A 20,954-nucleotide genomic window follows, 5' to 3' on the forward strand; every position below is an offset into this window, starting at 1 on the left:
TTTTATTTGGTCATCGGGCACACAACGCACCCCAATCGGTGAGGGGTGCGAGCGAGGCAACAATGTTGGGAATTTTGCTGCTCCCGGGGGCTACGGGACTCCTTTGCGGATGCAGCTCGCGGTCGCCGAGGGTTGACCGCCACCAGAGCAGACCAGATAATGGCATTTGGTCAGCAGCAGCAGCAGCAGCAGCAGCAGCAGCAGCAGCAGCAGCAGAAGCAAGAGCCCTCGCCATGCCAAGGGATAGAGATGCAAGTTAATCTAAATTCCTTCGTGCCAATCCAAGACAAGACTCGACTCGATTCGATGACTCGTTGCAATGAACCCTCTCTTTCTTCTCCTACTCGGTGCGAGAGGCCAATGATTGTTCAATTAGAACCCTATCCCCGCGGCGTGGCGTTCGAAAGTTTAAAAAGTTTGTCAATTTTAACCGACGAAGCAACTCCTGGTTGGATCATTTCGCCGACTGACCGGGGGGATTCGTGGGAGGTCAGTCGCTTTCAGGCGGCGGGGATTAACTTTTTCTTTTCCTTTTTTGTTTGGCAAATGCTGACAGCTCACGCCGCCACCGCCGCCCGTATGGCGTGCTGCGTAGGAGAGACGACACATTATAAATTTTAATTAGTGCCGGACATTGCGTGATGCGTGACGCGCCACCGAGTAGTGGCCGAGAACGAACGAACAACCAACACTTTCGAGATCTCAACCGTGGCACGAAGCACGCAGCCGCCACGCCGTTGTGTTTACTTTGAAAGCCTCGCATCGCCTCGCCTTTGCTCCGCTTTTTTTTCTTTCTCTCGCTTTATGCTAAATGCTTCCAAGAAGATCGACAATCTTGCCGCATGTCGCGCTGACGCGTCCAATTGGAGCGGACAGATACCGGTGCTGATGGCTGCTACTGGTACACGCGACTCCGGGGAAGTGATGTTTTTTGGGTCACTCCGCTGAGGTAGCACAAAGTGGGATAAAGCAGTTTAAACGGACCGCATGTCCCTTGTCTGATGTTATTTCGTTTAACAAAAAAATGGTTAATCTCGAATCCAATCCAATCCACTGTAACACTTCACGTCAGGGCGAGAAAGTGTTTTGTGTTTTGTGTGGAATTTGAATTAATTAAAACGAATAAATAACCGAAACACACACACAGGCACACAGAACACCACGAAGAGGCTAATTACCGGCACGTCTCATAGATTGTTGCCAATGAGTGGCCCCAAAGGAAAATGATTCTCCAAGTGTTTTCCTCCCCATGAAGCAGTGATTTGAGCGAAAGTTGTACTCCACGGAAACGGCAGTTTGGATCTCTTTATGCAAAACCAACCCTTACACCAACCAACTTACAGATGTTACAATAAATCAGACAACCCCAAAACCGGTAACCACGGTGCTCGCTGCTCGGTGCAGCATCAGCATCTTCCTTCATCGTAGGCGAACCACTCCACCCATGGTTTGGCATCGTAACGGTTCCACCAACTCATGCCGACTGCTTCGTACCTCGACCAACCCCCCATCATTTCAAGTGCCTAGGAATGTGCTCGCTGAGTTTTGCCATATTTTATGATCCTGCTTCTTGTAGAACGCAGCATAATAATATGCAGTAGTGTAAACAGAACAGAACGTTCGAAAGCAAAAGAGCCCAGAAACCAACTGGGTGGTGTAAGAAGGTGAAAGAGAAACATTAAAAAGTGGGTAACTGATTCGCTTCGAAAAGAAGGGCAAAGCATCAGCATCAGCACTCGAGGAGAAGCATTGGCGTAACTTTTTCGGCGGTGGTGGCCCCGGGCAAAAAGGTGCATTAAAATGAAAGAAAATTTACACAAAACAACAACCTTCCTAACTGACGCGGTATGCTAGCGGTGACGAAGAGAAAGAGGAGGAAGGGACCAGGAAGCTTCGTGAATAGTGTGCGGGAGGATGGAAAAACATAAAGCGCTCACGAAATGAAAGAAGAGAAGAGCAAAAAAAACATTCGGAAAAAACGAAGAAAGAATCAGAAGAAAACCAGAATCCGGCCAATTCACAAACGCCAAACTTCTTCGCCGTAAAATAGCAGCCCCCGGCGCCCATTGGCACCAATGGTTGGGAGGGCTCCAGTTTGATGGTGGGGTAATATTACTCGACACGAATTGCGAATGCTGCTTCCGGCGGCCGGAAGAAATGATGGCTTGCCGCGTGCGCAACACCACTAGTACACCCAGAACTCGGGTGCCCAAAACTAGTGGCCAAAGTTTCGGTATGGCACCTGTACCCCGCCACCAACCCCTGGCACCAACCAGCTCGAAAAGGAGAACGAAGGAAAAGTTGCTCCAAAGCTGTGAAGCTGCCACCGCCACGAGAGTGAAAAGCGAACCAGCCAGCCAAAATAGCAACACCACCACCCGGAACACCGGTCTAGAACGCTAGAGCCAGCTAGAGAAGAAGAAGAGGTGCTTCAGGATAAAGTTTCCCTGGGATTGAGTTTTCCACTCCCTTAAAAAAACCAAGAGAGAACCTGCTCCGTGACCCTCCAGCTTTTGTACCTGTCCCGTTCGGATGCACCGGTGGATCGGTTTCGGGCGATTTTCTAGCAGCACCACCATCGGAGTGACATCGTGGTCGTCGTCGTCGTCGCAATTCGTTTTGTTAGTTTGTTTCGAGAAGGAGAATGTTGGGCGCCCGCGCGCGACTTCTTCGCGAACTTCTTCCTTATGCTGCAGCCCGTCACTTGGTAGTACCGGACTGCTGGTTGGGCGTCGAGCACTCAGAGCGACGGTTCTCTAATTAAAATTTCATTAACAGATACAACAAACTCACTAAACGAACCCGAAACTCCCTGACGCCTGGCTCCGGTCGGTCGGTCGGTACTTGAACAGGATTGATCAAGGAGCTGCTTCTGAGGAGCTGCTTCTGAGGAGCTGCTTCTGAGGAGCAACTGAGGAGCTTGGACCACCTTCAGACCCTAGAACCGGTCCTCTGAATGGAGAAAAGTTTGTACTGCTAGAAGTCGTAGGAAGCGACACTTTTCGAAATGAAGTGGCCGGCCGTGCAGCCGCCGGCGTGAGCGCGAGTTCCGGGACGAGATGAAGATGAAGAACACCCCTTCGGACCTCGGACACACGATAAGTTGAAAACCTCGTTCCCAATCACGCGATTGATAGAAAGGCGAGTGTGCAATTAATTGCATTTGGCCTTCACCACGGGCCCCGCTGCACACACACACACGGGCAGACATGTGAGAAGACGATATCCCATTTCACACACCGAGCCATTCATCTGCGATGTGTTTTGCTGGAGATGTGCTTCTTTTTGTCTTGTTTTGTGCGCCAAGTGCGCCAAGTGCTACCGGAACATCGGCATCGGCATCGGCATCGGCAGCAGCAGCAGCAACAGCATCAAGGATGCTTCATCCTCTCCCTCCACTCCCGGATCCCGCAATGGAATGGCTAGAGCGCTGACCATCACACGCGCTCCGAAAACGGTCGAAGGAACCGCAAAAGAGCGAAACGGAACGAAAAGCAGAGAGAGAAGAGGAGAAGAGCTCAGTGTCAAGAGGCGTCCCAAAAATGGATGGCGTGAGATTTCCACATCGTGAGCAGGTCGTTACGGATACGGCGGGCGAGCCACATAAATGTCCCGGAATGGAAGTCCCACCGTCGTCGCCATCGCCGCCATCGCCGTCTTCACGCGAGCTTTTCCCGTTTTTTTTTGCGACCGACGACCACCAACCAACCAAGGGAGATGGAAATTGAAACAAAGAAAAGCAAAGGAATCGCTGCTGAACGTTGGATCATTTAGAGGAGATGGAGGAAGGGGAGGTGCACTTCACGCAATACCATCACTTCCTTCCTACACACACAGACACACACACACACAGTCTCTCAATGAGGCGGAAAGTCGATCGATCGATCTTGATTGGTTTCGACGACGACGACGACGACGACGACGACGACGACGACGACGACGACGACGACGACGACGACGACGACGACGACGACCATTCGCTTGGAAATTGAGACGGACAGACCACTTGGTGTCCGGTCCCGGTCCCGGTCCGGCCCCGTGGTGCTGTGTAAGTGTTTATCTTGATAAATTAGATGTACATGCACGTTTTTCCCGAAAGGAACGCGGGTGAGAATGAGTGCAAAGGATGGGTAAGTATGGAGGGGTGATCCTCTCCTTAGTAAACGCAGCATCGCGGCCGCCTTCCTCGTTGTTTGCTTTACTGCTGCTGCTCGCCATAATGCACCCCGGCCGTCCGTCCGGGAGTGTTGTCTGCTCCACACAATCGCAGATCTCACCCGTACGTACGCGTGACAGCGACAGGAGACGATGCGCGCGAGGTGGGGGAGGGACGGAAAATCGAAGCGAAAATACGATACGATCCAAGATGACATCCGGAAAAACCATCCGGCACGAGAGCAGAAGGAGCAAAAGAGGGAGGCGAGAATCGCTGGAAAATAAAACCCAAATTGATGCGTTCGTCGCTTCCCCGCCCGCTGCAGTCTTGTGTGTTGCTTTCTCGGGTTTCTCCCACACACTTGTACGATAGATAGACAGCAGCAGCAGCAGCAGCAGCACACACACACACACAGCACGACAACCGGTGGATAAGAACCGTTGCCACCACTTTACCCTCCTTCTCCTTCTCCACTTCCACTGCGCCCCGGCGGTGGAAGAACCGCAAAAGTACATTATTTGTTTTAACTTATCTTGCTCACAACCTCCACGTCGAAGATGCTAGAGACGCCGAGGAGCGGGGGGTCGAAAGGGTACGGTTTTAGGAAGTGTCGATTTCTGCTCGATGCCTCGATGGTGCAAACGATCGATACCAGCGTCGTGCCAGCAATATAGATAGCGTCTTGTTTTCGGTGAAAAACTTCGATGTTGGGGAAAAGTATCGATTTTGCGCTGTGTTGTGGGAAAATTGCGAACCAATTTCGATGTGAAACTTTTACCATAACGTGGGATTTGCTTGTTAATAGGAGGCATTCTAGTTAATAGATTAAGATATATTCATTGCTTTATGGCCCAAAGTAACAGCTATATAATCCTTTTTCTTTTAGAAACACCTTCCAAGAAAACGGCGAAAAACGATGAAATTGTTGCAAAAATAATCTTCTCAAAAACAACAAAATTTATCGAAGAAAAGACAAACATTCGCCCATCAGATGTCTGTGCAGAGCGCACTCTGCTAGCGGTCTCCTCACCCTCGCCGAGAGCTTGGTAACGATTGATGAGTAGAAACCGTTCCGGTTGCTGCCGGTGCTGCCGGTGCTGCGGCTGCTGTTTGCTACAATCTATCTTGCGAAGTGTGTTTGTTCCGTTTCGCGAACGGATAGCCGAGCATACCGCATGCACACGATGGTGCGACGACGGTGCTGCAAAAAGTAAAGATAAACCTTACTCACTTTCCACCAGAAGCAACGCAGCAGCAGCAGCAGCAGCAGCAGCAGCAGCAGGAGGGAATCGCCTTCAGAAGGATATCGAGACTCACTCGAGCGATATCGTAGCAGCAGGAACAGCAGGAGCAGGAGCAGGAACAGCACCGAGAGCGTCAAGAAGAGAGATTGAAGTAGCCCGGTGCAGGGCGAAAGATACACACCATCACCACCACCAACAACAAGCGCACACAAGGTGGTAAGAAGATAGATTGCGTTTATAAAGATATAGAATTTCTAATTGATGCATGTACGGATTGATGCTGCTGCTGTAGAGCATCAGAGAGAAGCATGTGGAGCATGAGAGGAAGAGGGGATTTGCAACTCACACACACACATGCAGACATGCAGACATGGAACACAGTGCGCGGGCACAACACGAATGTCTAGTACGATTGAGATATTGGAGCGATATGCCGCCCCGGAGCAAGAGGAAGCAAGGGGGGGGCGAGGGGCCGCCATTGCCTTGAAGCATTAAAACCACGGAAAATCTCAGTCACCGCGTGTGTAGAGAGACAGAGAGAGCGAGCAAGAGAAGGGGAAAGGAGTGAGTTCTTTTCCGACAGATTGCTTTTCGCTGTCGAGCAGATTAGATTCCAACGTGAGTCAAACCCGAGCCTGGAGCGGCTGCTGGCTGGTGCTGGCTGCCTGCTACTCCCGGCCACGACCCATTACTTCCAATCAACTTACTCGGCTTACACTCTCACACCAGAACCCAGAGGGTCTTTGCCATTTTACGCTTAAGTAATCGCGACCGAGTGGAAATATTGTTCCTCCTCGAAACCGACTCCGACGAAGTCAGAACGATCGGTGGTGGCGGTGGCGGTGGCGCTGGCAGAGACTGTCTGGGTCTGAGGCCCCCGTTGGAGGAAGGGGGGGGGGGGGGTGCAAAAAAGGGCAAAATATATTGACAAACAGAAACAGGCAGTGGCGGCTGGCTAGAGATGTATCCTAGAGGAATAATATTTGTAATGTTATCGAAGCGACACGCAGCAGGAAGTGATGCAGAAAGTGAACACTGGCCGGCAAAGACGCGTGGCGCGGGCGCTGAGGACGGGGGTTTGAGTGGCAACCGAGGTCTGGCGACATGCGAACTAGCAAGCACCAGCATCAGCAGAAGCAGCGGCAGCGGCAGCAGAGCTGCAAGATGATGGCCACCCTCGTCGTTGCAACTTGTTCGGCATCATGTTAACCCCTTTCCCGGTCCTCTACTTCCAACGTGCCAGCCTGGCAGCTGGTGGAAGGATCTCTAGATGGACCTTGGACACTAGTGCACGAGGCGCAATCAGAGAACGATATACACACACACACGTACACGCCACACATACCAGTCTCGTTGTGTCGTGGTCGTCGTCGTCGTCATCAGATCTTCCGATATCCGATTGCCGGTGCAACATCTTGATAACACACTCATAACTCTTTGGCTCAACTGTCTCATGCCGGTGGAGACGTTGTTTTGGGTGGAGGAAACGCACGGCGGAGGGCATGCAAGCAACAGCAACGCCAACAACAGCCACGCCGTGAGTGCGTGTGCGCGTGTGTGTGATGATGATGATGGTGGTTAACAGTTAACAGTGCGCCTTCGTCCTCATCAGAGCCGATGTACCGATGGCTTAATGCATCTTGCCGGTTGCCGAAGCAGCAATCCTTTCCTTAGCGTGCAGCCGTAGATAAGCGAGCGTCTTGCGTCTTGACGCCAATTGATGTTGGCCGGGGAAAGACGAATGAAGACCGAGGCCAAGGCAGAGAGGCTTCAATTATGAGGAGCTCTTCTGAAGCATGAAATCGATTCTCGTGTGATTCCATTTGATTAATACCGACGAGTTCACCGGGAGGGCATCAGTTTACCCAGCTGCTTATGAGATATGAGTCAATGTCGATGAATTGTTTATGCAGCTAAATGTTTCGCACAACATCATTTGTGGATCTACAAGCGATTCGGACGTTGACGAGTTCTTCAAGGGTACTCCATACATTATGGGGCTTAGCTCTATGTACTAACCACCAAATTGTTGTGTAAATGTTATTGAAGCAATCTTAAGATCTATTAGATTACAAATTACTACTCTAGAAAATGATCGATAATAACGTCGAATAAGTTGGAGACGTTCTTGTTCTATAAAATTATACAGTATATTGCAAATAATCCTTCAACTATGAAAACGACGCGTACTTATGCGTGGCGAACTTTTTTTTCTGTGAACCTCACAGAACAGTAAGATGTATGTCAGCAAACCGAAGACTATTGAAGAACTAAAAGGTTCTATTGGAACGGAAATTGAAGCTATTACACCTCAAAGGTTGTGAAATACAATGAAAAATACCCCAAGGATATTGCATTCTGAATGAATTGTTAATAAATGGCACCCTTGCATACAGTAAATAAATCTTGTTCATTTTCCAAAATCGGCTTAAAAATGGCGGAATTATTCAACATTTAAATAGGTCATCTTTAGATGGCGCACCCTGTCCTAAGATGGTCGATACTTGAAATCAGGCTCTTCGACGATAAGTTCAACTAGAGACGAAGAGGAATAATTGGAGAAGAATGGATAGACACAAACTAGAGAAAGAATCTCGCCTTCTTGCTACCTACCAGGACCTGAAGTTCTTGCTCTCCAACGCACGTAGAAGCTTGTACTTGCTCCTTCAAGAATAAAGTCAAGTATCCAGTGAACGCGAATGGGAGTTATGCAGTGAGTTATGACTCCCAAGTGTAACAAGGGCAGGAAGGCAAGCAGAAATGGAAATCCCGAAATGGAAAGAAGCAGTTTACCGCAGCATTTACGTCGATAAATTACCATTAAGCTCCAACTTCTTCTCCCCCGAACGAAATACCCGCGTAAACTGTTCCAGGAAATCGTATGTTTGGTCCCCCGGCCAGCATTCGCCTCCGCCTCCTTTAAATGTTTCATAAAAGTCCGAAAAAGCGAAGCAAGTGAAGCATGCCCCGGAAACATGATACCCGCTCACACATCGCAGAGGCTTCATCGATCGATCGATCTTTACTCGCTTCGCGCTTCGTTCTCCCGCTCCCCAAAACTAACGCGTTTCGAAGCCGTAAGCCGTAACCTTATCCCGTCCCCGGGTTTGCTGCACTTGTCGTCGACACGCTGGTCGACTGTCCCTGGACCCGACATTCGGTGATAAAATGATAACTTCATGTTCTACAACGAATATTTCGCTCCCACCGCCACCACCACCATCACGGACGGAAGGACATGTTACATTTCGGGCAAAACCGGACACTGGCCACTGAACGGGGCCTCTCTGAGGAACAGGCCAGCCCAGGTCAGGCCACAGGCATCTCAAGTTTCGCTCAACGACGACTGAACGGGACTGCACGGACGTTGCTTCAAATCTTAAATCGCGATAAATAAAATAAACTTTCACCTCCCCCCATTCCTGTTGGTCCAGTGATCGCCCCATTCACTCCTGACGGTGTGCGTGCGTGTGTGTGTTTGTGTGTGTGTGAGTTTTGCTGTCTTGTTGATAAATGGGAACCTTTCAGCGGCCTTCCGTGCCAGCAATACTTCATCCAACTGCCTAGTGAACTTTCAGCAGCAACAGCAGCAACAGCAAGAGCATGTGCATCTCCCCCTCCTATGCTGGCTTCCAAATCGGCTCAACACACCACCAGAACCACACACCAAAGCCGATGACTTATCCAGATTCCCCCCCGCTGATAAATCTTGTTCATTAAAGCCGTGGCCGGTGGAGAGCAGCGGGAGGAGATGCAGATTTCAAACACGCGGAACTCGTGGCGGACATTCCCGTACCGAAAACATAAAACATCTCGCGCCCCCTTGCGCTTGCAAAAACAAAACAAAAACTCCTCCTCGTCCGTTGGTCATTCCACATTTTAAAAGACGAAACGGGGCGCGAAACAGTTTTTTTTAAACACAAAAAAACACCAAACCAAACCAAAAACCAAATCACCACCGGACCATCATCGCTGGAAAAAGGGAGGGAAGAGAAAGGAAGGGAGGAGCTGCCGGTCCAGGCAAATTCTTCTTTTCGGCAAGTCGGCGCGCGCACGTCAGACTCGATGGCCGCCGCCGCCGCTACGCTGCGATCTAATAAATCTCCATATTCCACGCGGGGCTACTTCTCGCTGAAAGCTCTCCACGCGCGTCCTGATTCGATGCTGCGCGCGGAGGGGAAAGGCAAATGAGAGGGGAGCCAGAGATCCTCCGAGCCGTGCCGATGACCCCACAAATCACCAACCGGCCATACATAACTCATGCCGCGGCCGTTGCCGCGTTGATGCCGCTGGCAACGACGAGAGCCTAACTATTTTAGGGAATTCCACTTCCACTTCCAACACGCGGGAATTCAGATTTTGGTGCTGGTGCTGGATTCCTCTCTCTCTCTCTGCGCTCTGCAAAGCGCATAACAAACGATGTTGCTGCACCGCAATGCCTTCTGGGCACTGACCACAGAGCCTGCAGCGGCTGCTGCTGCTGCTGATCGTTCATTCAACTCGCATTCTCACATCACCGCTGCTCATTTGAAAGTAAGTTGTCCCACAGAACGCCCCAAAAACCGGCGAGCGAGAAAAGGAAACAGAAACAATCTTTCACTTAATCTTTAAAACCCGGTCTCCCCGTCAGATGGAAACAGATCATCATCATCATCAGCAGCAGCAGTCTCTGGATGCGATGCACAGAGAGAAGAGAGAGTGTGTCTGCCAGACGAGGACTAAACGTTAAAAATCAGCGAAATAAATATTTCATAACAAACCGCTAATTAATTTGATGAAATCTTTCGCAACTGATCTCTTGCCATGGCAACGGGGCGCGGCCTTCCTGGTGCCGTAATCTGGTGGATCTGGAGTGAAAAAAACGGGAAGAAAGAGAAAGAGAGAGAGAGCGGCCATCGTCGTTCACCACCAGTCGCAGATCATCATCCAAGTATCCTGGTTCTCGCCGCCGGTTGCTTTGCCCAAAAAAGGCCGAAGGAAAATGGCCTTTCGAATTCATCACCGATCATCTCGTGACGTTACGGAAGGTTTGCGGTCGGAGGATTCGACAGTATCTCGGATCCTGTCATTTCACTTCCCCCCTTGGGAGGAAAGGAACCTCGAAAGGCAGCACCGAAGGCCTCGTTGTAACGAGCTGAATTTACATGCCCGCGGATCCTACCGAACTGACTCCTTTCGTCATCTTCAACTTTAACGCCAAGGTTAAGTCGACCATGGCCATGACGGAATGTGCTGTGTGTGTGCGTGTGTATGTGTGCACGCACTCGTTACTCTCGATCACACATTCGCTGAAATCCTTTCCGGGGATCGTTTTGTTCTTTCGCCGCACTCGGGGCCATCATTTGCTCCGCGTCTTCTTCTTGCCTTAACCGTTCCGTGTTGATTTGTGTTCGGGGAGGGGGGTTTTGTTTTGTGTGCGGACCGGACCGTAAAATTAATTTTTCGAAACATCCCGCGATAAAAATCGCGCCAACTGGCCTCGCTACTCGTCACAGACGTGCACAGCCTCTTCCTTCGCTCGGGAGTTCCTCAGTATATTATTGCCAATATAAACTTAACCAGTGGAAGCCTTTTTGGGGAGCTATCCCCTCAGTTCCCATCAGTTCCGAAGAATCTACTCCTCATTTAGACCATCACCACACGTCCGAACTCTCAGAACCGTGCTGTCAACAGGGCCACAAAAAACAACATGGGGACAGTGGCTGAGGGTGTCGCCGAGTACCCACAAAATGTGGAGGAATGTATTTGAAAGAGCAACAGCAGCAACGGCAGCAGTGGCAGTGGCCATCGTCGTCATCATCGCGCTCCGCTTCATAAAAAGGATCAAATTTCAGCTCCCCGCGGCACGCAAATTTGGAGTAGCCCGGCCCGGAGAGGGGTGTTCGTGCCGCATATAGGGATGTTAAGCACTTTATTCGAAGTCAACGCACCGAACCGGTTATAACCGATCATCGCCCGAGCCCGAGATCGGAATCAGGGAATAGAATAGAGACGCGAGATGGTGGTGGTGTTGGTCGCTCGTTAGCGAACCGCTAGAGATCGTTACGGTGCCCGCCCGCCCGTGTGTGTGAGGAACAATTCCAAACGACTTCAACTTTACGACCTTCTCCTGGTCGGAACCTGGAACCCACCCTGGAATGGCCACTGGAATTTCATTGATCTGAGGACGGTCGGTGGACGAAAATTAATACATTTCCTTTCGAATGAATATATGCTGGACCACCCCACCGGACTCATCTTTCAGATCGGTCCCGCGTCGTAGGGAGGACCAGGAATTCCATAGTGGCACGTCGCACGTCGGCCAAGGTGTCCAGTTACCCTCTCCACACCACGCGATATCAGAATTAATAGATGGTGACAAATTATGCGCGAGAAAGTGATACGTGAAGTGCTTCGACTCCCCGGACTTCTCCGGTTTTAGACGTCGAAAGTCCACTAATGAACCCATCCGATCGGAGATCGCGACCGGGAACTCCACTTCTAGGAACTCCCCGGGGCCAGAATACGCCGCCAGACCGCCGTTTAAAAGTGATCGGATACCCGCTGACCGCCCACGGGATGGGATAGAAAGGCGGAGGTGCACGACGCGACCGTCGTGACACCTGACCCCGGGGAGGGAAAGGGAGGATCATCCCCCTCGTCCACACACACACACACATACGCCGCCCCGGGAGCTGTCGATCAATTTGAATCTCATCGAGATCATGCGGCTCCTTCACTTGCAACCGCCGACGGTCGACGTCTCGACGGTCGAGAACGCGGAGGCAGAGGGGCAGAGAGGCGGCATCATGTCGATCAAACGATCAGCACCCGGATTGCCACCCGGACTGACACTATCGGAAGCGTCTGATCGGACAGCGGAGCACAAGATGGAGGAGGCGATGCCGTTGTGTCCTGTCCTGCAGGATCAGCACCACCGGCAACAACAACACCAAACAAGGGAAAAACTGCTGCTCCGGTCATTGAACTCTCTTGCTCTCTCCCATTCTCTTTTATCCTTTTTTTCCCTCTCGTCCTTAAACCTCCTTCTGGGCGTTTTGGTTTACGCTTTCGGGGGGTTGCTGTTGCTGCGCGCGATCATGCGTTTAATGCTGATCAAATTTGCTTAACCTCTCTGTACCGTGTCTTTCGTCGCACGTAAAACGCACGACCAGAATGATGCCGAATTCCACGCCCAGGAAGCCCCCCTCCCCCTTCAGGCTCGCAGGAAATGGCTAACGAAGCCCGGGTCTCGTGAGATGATCACCCCCGGGAAGGATCGCCTTCGTTTTTGGTGAAACCATTTTTACAACGAAATTCTAGCGCACACACACACACGTTCCAAGGTAGAAGGTAATACAAAATGTCGTCGCCGTCGCACCTATCTGCGCGGCCTGAAGGTAGGAGAGCCACAATCAAAACCATTTAGCCCTGCGACACGTAAACGAGGAACGCGAACGCGTCGCTGGGCGCGCGATGAATTATTTATTTATTCAAACAACCCTTAAACGACATGTCCGGCCACGAGAGGACAGCAGCAACACGCAGCAGTAGCAGTAGCAGAAGGACTGAGACTTTTGCCGTCGTGTCTCGCTTCTGGTGTCCCCTCCTCACCCTCTATCTATCTGTTTCTCTCTTTCTGTCTCGATAAAGTCTCGACAAACAAAAGTCGCGCAAAAAAACAACATAACAACAACAACAACGCGGCCGTTCGCGTACAAACAAACAAACTAAACATGAAGACATCACCGTCACCAAAGCGCAAAGGTTGCTGCGACGCGCTGCCATTGCTAACGATTCCGGGGGCCACCTTTCCTCTCTCCTTATACCATCGAACCATCGCTTCGAACGATTTATTACTCATTATCGGACACCTTTACCCGAAAGAAGTAGCAGCAGCAGCAGCAGCAGCAGCAGAAAAAGGGAAAAGGGTTTCCGAATGTTTCCATTACGCCAAACAAGCAGCATGGACGGGGCCGTTGCCGGGGCTGGGCGCACGCCTGCGAGAGAATCGACACCGTTTCGACGTCGTGCTCTGTGTCGCCGTCGTTGGTCGTCGCACGCACGATGACGCTCCCTGTCCTGGCAGGCAGGGCAGTCGTGTAGTCACGCAATATGCAGGATCCTCCTTTACTTTTGCGACCCCAAGAAGCGACCGCCGGCGCGGCGTGCGGCGCGCTTATCGGGGCAGTTTTATCAGCGCGACCGCCAAGAAGCGATGCACCGTTGCGTGTGCACCACTCGTTGCGGTCAGCGGCATCAGCTCTCTGCTGCTGCTGCTGCTGCCTTCGCATATCCTGTTCCGACGTATCGCCGACAAATTGTTTTGCCAACACCGATCCCTCTCTCACGACTGTCGCTGCTCCTGCCGCTGCTGCTGATGACCGGACTGCTCTGCTCTGCGCTGCCCGAGAGACCGACTCCTGACGTAGAATGGAAGGACCGAAAAGGGGAAGGAAGGTCCACACCACGTTTGGTCATTAAGAAGCCCTCCATTCTCATGCATACTTCATTAGCGTAGGCGCAACACACACAAGCACGAACACACGGACACACACGGACACGCGGACACACAGAGAAGTAGGCAAACTGCTGCTGCTGCTGCTGCTGTTGCTGCTGGAGTGAAGTGATCCCAAGGCGCCAGCCGAAGCTGTTATGCAACGATTGCTGCCGGGGGCCGTGAAGTGGGAGTGCGTGCGTGTGTTTGGGTGTGTGTGTATGCCTCTTCTACTATGTAATCGTCTCCAGCCATCCCCCTAATCCACTACACTAAACCTTTGACGACGACGTCGACCAAGAGTCCAGTTCAGTGGATGCTCTTGGATGGAGTGGATTGTTACCTCCGGGATTCGCTCCCTCTCGAGCATTCCGGTCAACCGGGATGGAGTGGAGAGTGTCACAGTCCAGATGAAAAGCGTTACTCACCTGCCACAAGAAGAGACGAGAGGGGAATGGTAGAGGGGGTATGCAACTCGGGGAATTCAAAGAGAAGAAAAGAAGAAGATATAAAAAAAAACCAAGAAGAGAAGACCGGAAGAGGAGGCGTCGGCCACGGTTTGGTCGAGGGAAAAATCAATAACAATCTTGGCGGAAGTACCCCGACCGGACCGGATCTCGGACTGTGCGCACCTCCACCCCGTTTTGCACACCCTTTGCCACAGGCAGGCCAATGGCCAGAAGGGAGAAGGGTGCACACCAACCGGGAGGAGTGAATAAGAATTATCCCCTCGGCGCGCGCCTCGGCAAAAGTTGTGACGAAGAAAATGCGGAAACGCGCGGAAGGAAATCGTATATCCTTTTCGGTCCTTCGGTCCAATCTCCTTCCCCGGGGGGGTTGCTCAACTCGACTGCTTTGACTTTTGCTGCTTGAACGTTGCCTTGGAGAATACATCACAAGTACAGATGACGACGGCGACGATGCCAACTACGACGATGATGATGATGATGATGATGATGATGATTGTGATTGTGCCACGGAAGGTGGTGCGTTGCGAAGAAAAGCCGGAGAAAAACGAAAAGCACAAGCAAATACTGCGCTCCTCTCCAGGTTCCAAGTGTCCGGCGACGGAAAAAGGCTGGACACGAACGCACACACACACAGACACACACACAGACACACACACAGGCACACTCAACGCACGTACAACGATAAACGCAGTCGGGATTTATGATTATTGTGATTTGTACTTGCGCGGGAGTGGAGAGTGGAGCGAGGGTCCGCTGTAAGCGAGCGAAAAGCGGAGAAGAAAAACCGGTAAACCGGTTGCCCACTTGCCTTTTGGTCATCACTCCAGGGATCGGCAGTCGAGCAGCAGCAGCACCACTACCACTAGCTCTAGAGAGTGGATGATGGTGGTCATAACAAATAAATCCTTTCATTCCGTCCGGACCCCGGGAGTGTTTATCCGTGGGTTTTCCATCCTCCGCTCCCCAAAAAAAAACGAAAAAGGTGCGACGGTGTTGGCGCGTCTTATCCTCGATTTGTTTTTTTTTTCTTCTTATTTTTCGGAATGACCCAAGGAGACGGGTTTTCTTCTTCAACGGGTCAACGGGAAAAACGGGGATCGCACAGCACTCAAGGCTTTTCCTTTAATCGTTTTACACCGGACCGAAGGCCCCACGAGACGCGACGCGCGCGCTCCAAGAAGGTGGCAACATAAAAACACCCCACCCCCGGGGGGAACGGTGGAAATTGCAACGACATGACACGGTTGAGCAGGTTTAATTTGTTGAATGATGAATTTTACTTATGTTTTTATGACCGTTACTGCTGTCGCTGGCTGATGGGGTGAGCGACGAAGGAAAAGGCACAAGTACCGGGTATACCCGTGGCCGGGCATGGCCGCACGGGCCGGCAGGAGGTAACAAAACAAAACAATTGGAGTAAGAAATTGAGAAGTAAGCTCTCGGAGCGACCACTCCCCGTTCTTAATGGATCGGAACGGTTACGGTTGAGTGGAGTGGAGTGGAGGCGAGGTAAAAATTTCATTAAAACAAGAAACAGTTCTCGCGTTCTCCACGGGACCACCGGGGGATTTCTTGCGGACCTCTGGAGCTAGTGCTTGGCGAAGAAATTAAAATAATTGAATCAATGAGTGTAAGATGAGCTTCAATTTGTGAAATGCGTTTTGCGTCTCCAAGGGAGACAACGAAAACGGAGCCTTCTACCTTCGGTGGATTATGTTGCGAATGCGATGTCACTTCCACTTCAGCATAAGCAGCATAACTCGTGGTGCTCCCCCTTTTCGGTTTTGTGCCTGTGCCTGTGATCACGCCTCTCTTTTTTGGGGGTGCAAATTGTAGGGCTGCCCAGAACTGGCCATTCTCGGAGCAGGAGCAGCGCGAATGTGTAAAGGTGCCATAAGATGCGCTACAATTAGCTCCCAAAACACACACACACAAACGAGAGCCCAAAAAGGTGCAAAATGGTTCCCCCCTTCCGAGAGAGAGAGAGAGACGAAAAAAAACCAAACAAAGTTCCCCCTCTGCTCTGGATTCTCTTCCCTTCTCCTTCCACACTTTTTATTCGCTATGCGCCACAAGAAGTCGTCGGCGGCCATCCAATCGTGATCGAGCCGGAAACTCAACACCTGCACCCATCACACCCCGGAGGAGTAGAGGTTCGGCCAAGCACACAGACACACACACAACACAAACACCTGTCGGACTTCCACTTCCGACCATCCAAACGGCAAAGAGGGAAGGCGAACGAACGAACGAACGAACGGAGGAGGTGTAGAAGGAAGGGAAGGCAGAAGAAAAAAAACAAATGGCGCAAAAAGATGGCCCCCTCTCATTGCACGTAGATTGGAATCTACTTACGCCGGACAAGACAAAGACGACGACGACGACGACGACGACGGAGAAGAAGAACTGAAATGTGGAATGTGTGTGTGAAAGAGAGAGAGACAGCGAGAACTGGTGCACTAGTTTGCTGATCTTCATTACCCAATTAAAGCCTCGCGAACCTGTCACGGCGGACCTCCTGCTCCTCCTCCTGCTTCTTCTCCTTTCTTCCATTTTCGTCCTTTCAGAGGAGGTTCAGAAAACTTTCGAGCAGCCAAAACAACTTTCGGTGTGAAAAACCTTCCCCCGCCCCCTCCAACCATCGGGCTGTGATGCCCATCCCCCATGATAGAGGATAGAGAGCCACCGCCGCCGCCGCCTGACGGAACCGGGCGGAAGCCAGAACGCAAAATAAAAAAAAAACAACGCAGGCGAACCAAAACACACCAACGAGAGCGAACGAACCAGAACCAAAATGGCCTTCGTTTAGCTCTCGGTTTGCTCGGGCCTTTTGCTTAGGAGGAAAGCAAGAACTAGAGCCTTTGGTGGACAGGGAGGAAGGTAATCGCAAACTGGTGGTGCCGGTGGTGGCGGTGCTGTTCGCTCGGTCGTGGTCGTGGTGATGGTGGCCTTGATGGTCTGACAACCGATTTGTGCGCTGCTATGTTTTTTTCGGACCATCGAAACCTGTAAAATGTACGCTGCACTGTGTGTAATGTGTGTGTGTGTGTGTGTGCGCACCCTTCTCCCGAACTATCACAGGATGGCGGAAATTAGTTGTGTAGTTAGCGCTGGTGGTACGGCTTTGTGGCCAGCTTCTGTAATGGCTGAAACTTGGCTGTTGTACTTCAATCCAGGCTGCAATCATTGACGTGAGGGAAGCCAGTTGTTTGGTATGATAGAGTTATTATTTGATTCATCACGACTGCAACAGAAGGCTAGAAAGATATCAGTATCAATAAGGTATTCTTTTATTTTGAGTATTCCCTGTAGAACACGACAGAACATAAATAAATCTCGTCTTGAGTATGTGTCGAATGTATACTGGAATAACAGTAACGCAGGAGCCCGGGAAAAAACTGTCTTAGTTACTGACATCTCACGCACAATGTATTCTAGAACTAGGCACTTACGTTCAGACATCATAGTAGACATTGGAGTTAAAAAGTGAAGTCAACGCTTTACACAGACGCAATAGTAACGTGTAGTTCGAACAAACTTCCAAAGAAACATGTTCAGGTTAATCGATTCGAATGCTGAGTATATTTGGTTCACATTATTGATGACCTTAAGGTAAATTCTGGCGAATCATTCCCGGCGCGTGCAACCCTGTGAGAAAAGGGCCCTATATCCACGTCATCCACGTCGTCAGAATAGTTGCCTTTTGCCAGGTGAGAGCGCTATCATCAGCGTCAATAAATATCCAATTTTTCATATTCCATTTACCTTCCCGCCTCCCCTCGATAGAGCGACGCCATCAGTGTCGATACTTCCGGGGCAAAAGAAGAAGGGGCAAAGAAGACGGACCCCTCCTCCACCCTACTCTACACTTTGCAAACACAATTTATAACCGGCGACCGGCGATGGGTTCTTCCGGTTCCGAGCAGTCAAAATGGCGTCAGTGAGTTAACCATAAGGATTCACTTCCTAGCGCTACCGCCGTTCCTTTTTAGTCCAGCCAGCCGAAGCCAGTGTGTGTGTGCACAAGGGTGGACTGGGTGGCTTCAGTGAGCAAAACTAACGAGCATCATATCACACGGAAAACCCGGAGTAAGAGAGAGACAGAGAGAGAATGAAGTCACTCCAAGAAAGAGAAGAAGGTTCAAACAAACGCAGGCACATACGGCGTTTTTTTTTTTTTGTAGGGAGGGCAGTAAATTATAAAACGAGAAACCATATAAATATCCTTTTCCCGCAGTTCACCTTCTACGCCGTGGGCAGCGCCTCTCTTCCGTCGGCCATCTTTGCAGCGAGCACTCCCGCCGAACCATCAACCATCAGGATGAGGTGAGTCGCGCAGCTTTTCGCTTCTCCAGCATCGTTCTTTATGTTATTATTTTGCTCCAATTTCAGGCGTTGCATCTTGCATATCGCGCCCCAAAAACCCCAGAAAGGGCAACGGACGACGTGGTAGCATCCAAGACACTTTCACGAAGCTCTTGATGGGGGAGACCGATGCTGCCAAGAAATGTATCTTCCATAATCGGAATGAAACACCACCAAAGAACAGAGAGTAGCAGCAGCAGCAGCAGCAGCAGCAGCAACGAGATCACTAAGGAGAACACATCTCTTAACGATTTCTTCCTTCATCGCCACCCCATCATCATCATCATCATCATCATCAACGACTGCATGATCACCACCACAGCGTGCGCACTCTCCCCCTTCTCACCCAATTGCTGCTCATGCTCATACCATTTCCACCGGGGTTTCACGTTCCCCGCCGCGTGGTGTGCGTTTAAATTATGATGTGAGAAACTTTAACATTGGCCGCGCCATTAAGAGTTAGAGCCACCACTACCAGCATCACCGTGTGCGTGTTATGCAATTTATAAGGATGATGAATAATCCCGAAGAGGAATATCCGAGCTTCGGGACTGCTGCTGACCGAGAAAATTTGTTTCGCGAATTCCATCGTCGGCGGCGTCGTTGTCGACGAAGGCCACCTTCGACACGATATGGCCCGGGCCCAGGCCGAGCGATCGGTCCTCGATACGACTCTTCCTCCTCTCCGGGGGGACGCCATTGCAGCAGTTCATATTTCACCTTGTGATTATCACCTTTAGCTAGAGCAACAAACACTCCAGCTCCAGAGCAGGAGGGCAGAGGGCCCTCTGCGCCAGTGCTCTGTGTGCGCCACTTCTGCGTCTGCAATCGATGACTTCGTGAGGCTCGCGATGGTGCTGATGAGCGATGGATGGGGACGAGGATCGTGTGCAGTGTGCAGTGTGCAGCGGCAGCAAACCAGATCTCGCAAACAAGCCACCCGCCTCGAGGGGTCTCGAGTGCTCGCCAAAGGAAAACCATATGGTTCCTGCCCTGCCCTGCCCTGCCCTGCCCTGCGTCTTCCTGCCCTTCTCTATCTGATTATCGTCTCGTCTCTCGCGAAATCATAAGCTCACGCGAGGATCAGCTCAGGCACCGCACCGCATCGCATAGCGTGAGCCAGCACGCCAGCAGGGTGGGAAAAAGGGCATGGCCTCCCATCGCATCTACCACATTCAACGACCTGTACCGCCGCCTTCCCTTTAGCTCTCTTTACCGTCCGTCTGTGCACACCGTGAAGTCATGTTTACGAGTTTGTACTCAAATTGGTTCGATCCTCAAGGAACGGTGCGCGCGATTGTGGTGCCGGGTGGGGCGCCGGGTGTGGAGGGGCCTGATGCTCTGATCAGCGATGAACCACGAGATGATGGTTTGGTGCATGGAAAGGAGAGGAGGTCTTACTCCCTCCCTCCCTTTTGAGAAGGGTGCTAAAGGTTACGATTTATCTTATTTTTCCACCGAGAAACTCCCCCGACTGCGATGCCGGTGCAGGTCCCGGGTCCGGGGTCCGTGGTCCGGGCACGATCTCTACTGTGCCCGGGCCATGCGCATAATTTGCATACTTGCTGCATGTTGCGCTGGGCGCATTGGCGCATTGGCGCACGCGGAATGCATGCTTTCCCGAAAAGATGAAACCATTCTCGTCTTGTTCTTGTTAACGCTGCTGCTGCTGCTCTGTCACTCCTGGACGCCGGTCAGGAGGAGATGTATCTGTGTTATCTGGCACTCTGGGACAGCCGGAGTGATGTGCCCGGTGTGCCGTCCACCAGGGCGGGGTCCAAAGGTGTTCATAAATCATCGTCAAGACAAACACGCGGGGCCATTGGCACGGTTGCCGTTGCCCGATGCTGATGGAAAATCGAAGTCGCACTCGGGGGGACCAGCGGGTGTCGAAATTAGAAGCATAACAACCCCTGGCAGCAAAGGAAGGCGTGCGCCATAAAGCAATCACAGCCGCGACCGATCGCGAGAGCGCTAGAAAAGGATTTATGAAGATGAAAGCGTAAACGACCAACGAACGAACGAACGAACGAACGAAAAGATAATACGCGCCCTGTCCGTGTGTGTGTGTGTCTCCTTCGGGGGTAGTAAATTTAATTTACACCTTTACGCCTCTCGCACGGCACTCGCCTTCTGATATCGGGTGGTTCCCATAAGACAGCATAACCGACCCGCTGGCTGCTGGTCTCCAAGAACAAACCATAAAACACTGGCATCGAGGAAGATGCGATGTGCGACTCCCA

The 20,954-nt window shown here is 51.3% G+C and overlaps 1 protein-coding gene across 2 annotated transcripts in view; it reads right to left on the reverse strand.

Moving 5' to 3' along the window:
* LOC125951630 (ankyrin repeat domain-containing protein 29) overlaps positions 1-20,954 on the reverse strand; it is a 200,221-nt gene that overhangs the window by 52,499 nt on the left and 126,768 nt on the right. The window lies entirely within an intron of this gene.

This window comes from Anopheles darlingi, chromosome 2 (genome assembly GCF_943734745.1).
Source record: "Anopheles darlingi chromosome 2, idAnoDarlMG_H_01, whole genome shotgun sequence".
NCBI classification, from domain to species: domain Eukaryota; kingdom Metazoa; phylum Arthropoda; class Insecta; order Diptera; family Culicidae; genus Anopheles; species Anopheles darlingi.